The sequence below is a fragment of the Bos indicus x Bos taurus genome, chromosome 8 (genome assembly GCF_003369695.1).
Source record: "Bos indicus x Bos taurus breed Angus x Brahman F1 hybrid chromosome 8, Bos_hybrid_MaternalHap_v2.0, whole genome shotgun sequence".
NCBI classification, from domain to species: Eukaryota; Metazoa; Chordata; class Mammalia; order Artiodactyla; family Bovidae; genus Bos; species Bos indicus x Bos taurus.
This window is the reverse complement of record NC_040083.1, coordinates 23,016,895-23,020,070: the sequence shown is the minus strand read 5'-3', so window position 1 is coordinate 23,020,070 and position 3,176 is coordinate 23,016,895. Positions and strand designations below refer to the sequence as shown.

Genomic DNA, 3,176 nt, shown 5'->3' with positions numbered 1-3,176 from the left:
CGAGAGTTACAAATATAAACACTTTCATTGTTGCCATTTCTTTGAGGATTCTTACATGAGGGAAAAGCACTTTTAATTTCCACTGTGACAGCGTCTCAGGCAAAGTGGCTGTATTCCAGCTGCCTGAGGTAGAGATGGGTGTCATGAAAATACTCCCGGGCACCAAGTTCCAATGAGAACAGCACAGAATGTCCTTGCATGCTCCAGTTGTTTCACTCTGATCCGGGCTACAGAGTAGCACGGCTGTCCTCCGTGGTGAAGAATTGGAAGCTCTGCTGGAGCATCAGATAGTGGTTGCTGGGGCCCTGAGTCGTCTGCATTGGAGTGATCATCTCTCTTTTCCAAGGAAATCTGAAGTCGACTTTGTCCTTTAGCGCGACTGAGGCGGATCCTTTGCATCTATTTCAAGTGTTTGAAGATTTCCTTGTCTTTCTGGCAGTGGATCCCAGTCCAGCGAAAGAGCAAAGCAGGGATGCAGCAGAGTATCACTCCTTCCACCAGCAAGTGGATGTGGGCCATAGAGAATGTCAGTGATTCTGCAGATGGCCGGAGGGGGCGCGCGAGCACCGCGAAACGATGAAACAAAGAGCGCTGAGATGGAACCGCAGACAGCCTGTTTTCCTGGCGATCGCGAGAGCGCAAACACTGTGGTTCCATCGTTTTTGCTTTCGAATCGCAGTCTTGAGAGTTAGCAGATGACTCTCGTGGTGGTGCTGGAGAGACAGAACGCAGTTTCCACAGAGCTTTTTATAGGAGCATGATTCAAGGGTGCGCATATCATTAGCCCTTTGATGGAAAGGGCTGGTTTCCGCTGTCCTCAGTAGGGAGCCAGAATATTGCCATGTTCGGAAAGATCGCCTGAGTAGTGGGGCTTTCTTTCCACACGTCAACCCGAACTGGCCATGTTTGAAGAAAAGAACCCCCAAGGCGGGGTTTCTGAGAGAGATGAGGCGCTGAGAAGTTGGAGGGCTTGAGGCAAGTGTAAAACAGCGCAGGCGATAGATATTGGCGAGAGACGCTGGGACAGAGTCTGCACCACGTGAAATCCGGCGGGGTGGCGGGTGGGTGAGGCTGGTGCGGTTAAGACGGTTGCAAAGTGACACAGTGAAAGCCGATGTCGCCAGACAGAGGCTGTGGGGCACTGGGGGCGGTGTTGCGCTCACTCTAGATGCCGCGGTGGCTAAGATTATTCGCTGTCGGACGGTGGGCGGGCTTGGTGCTCAAAGTGAAGCACAGCGGAAGCGAGAGACTATTGGCTATGGGGTGATAGGAGGGCGTTTCTCATACTGGGAACTGCTTGGCTTTGAGACGCTGAGTCCGCGTTGCGGACACAGTGAAACGTGACGGTGGCGAAAAACTACTGGTGGTGGGACGATTGGACAGCTTTGCGACAAAGTTAAAACCGGCGAAGGGATGAGACTGCCGGACGATGGATGGGTGTGATCCACACAGGGGAACCTGGAAGTGGCGACGAGACTATTCGCTGTGGCAAGACGGTAAGGCGTTGGGCAAAATGAAACACGGTGGCAGAGCTGAGGCTTTGGGCTTCGAGTTGATGGGACGGCTTTGCGGACAGAAGTGAAAGCGCGCATAGGTGATGAGACAATCGTCTTGGAGGGGTGGCACCGCGGTGGTGGACCAAGAAAACCCGGCGTTGGGGGTGAGACTGTGAGAGATGGGACGATGGGAGGACCTTGAGCACAAAGCGGGAGCCAGGTGGAGTCAGTGAGACTACAGGCTTGGAGCCATTTTGGACAACGTGAGAAACAGCCAAGGCGACGAGACTGAGGGACCCTGGGAGTGCGTTGCAGACAGAGGAGAACTCAGCGGTGGCCAGGGGAAAAGAACCATGGGACGGTTTGGGGGACTTTCTGGGGGTGAGACGGAACGCGGCCACACCTGGGTCAGGGAGCAAAGAACTGTGCGCCCCTGGAATGCTCTGGAATTTTCAGGGTCTTTCAAGGATTCGGCCTTGAAGTGGGGGGAGTAAGTGTTGAATAGCTGAAAACAGGAATTTTAAAAGCACACAGCTTTTCTTTTTCCGAATTTTTATTGAATTATATACTTATTTTAAATGAAATATCTCACGTTTCCAATTTTAAAAGTTTATAGAAAGTATTGTATATAAGCATAGAATTTAAAATATATTTTGTATAAACAGTAGCATTTTATTAAACTTTATTAAACTATATTTTGTGTACTAAAACAAGTATTTAATATCATTTACTTTTCTATCTTTCATGGATGTAAACTTAATATTTTCAAGATGACCTTTCACTTATTTTTAATTGAGTGACTTAGCGTTTTTTACAATTTCTTGACCCCCAAAGACAGTCTTAAGTAATTCGACTCATGTTCCTGAAACCTCTTTGTCAGGACTATGTTGTTGGAAATAAGCGCTGGAGTGTACAAGCAACTGAGAACATTTAGAAAGGTCTGGATTTTTCATTTACTTGAGTAAGAATTTTATAAATTAAGTGGCATTTGCCCAAATTTTATTGGCATAAAGAAGGCTTACTTTGTAAGACTCTCAAATGTAACGTGGTCTACATTTCCCCAAAATGAAGGAAAAAAGAGAGAGGAAATAACCCCCACATCATATAGAGGGGCCCTCTGGCATGAGCTATCTGGTACATTTAAAGAAGTGAACAAGACAACGCAGGTAGACTGAATGGGTACATGGAGAGCATGCATATAACTTGGACATTCCACCAGCTTCTTGTATTTTAAATGCCTCAAAGGCAGGGCCAGAAACTCTACTACTCTGCAGGCTTGTTGCAATGAATGTCTCCAAGGTGCTCTGCAATTTTTAATATGTGTTGTCACATAAATCAAGTTGAGATTGAAACTGCCACGTGACTTTTGTTTCATAAATAATTTATTTCTCATATAAAAGTTTAAATAAATAAATAATGCATAAATCATTTAAAATAGCTTAGTCTTTAATGTCCAATGAAATCCAGTGCATTGCATTGTCAGTTACTTAAGAGCCTCTGCTGGCTGAAGAGTTCCTCAAAGTCACATTGTCCTTCCCAGAGCCACAGGTGGGGATTCAGTCACGGACGTAACCTGTTAGTCTCATCAGGAAAGAACGTTCGTGAGTATTTGCACTTGCACGACTGTCAGGCACACCTGTCGTACTCCTTGGACTCCAGGTACTGCATGAGGTTGAAGTA

The 3,176-nt window shown here is 46.8% G+C and overlaps 1 pseudogene; it reads left to right on the top strand.

The window, feature by feature from the left end:
- The first annotated feature begins 1,433 nt into the window (after positions 1-1,433).
- LOC113897929 overlaps positions 1,434-3,176 on the top strand; it is a 5,556-nt pseudogene continuing 3,813 nt past the window's right edge.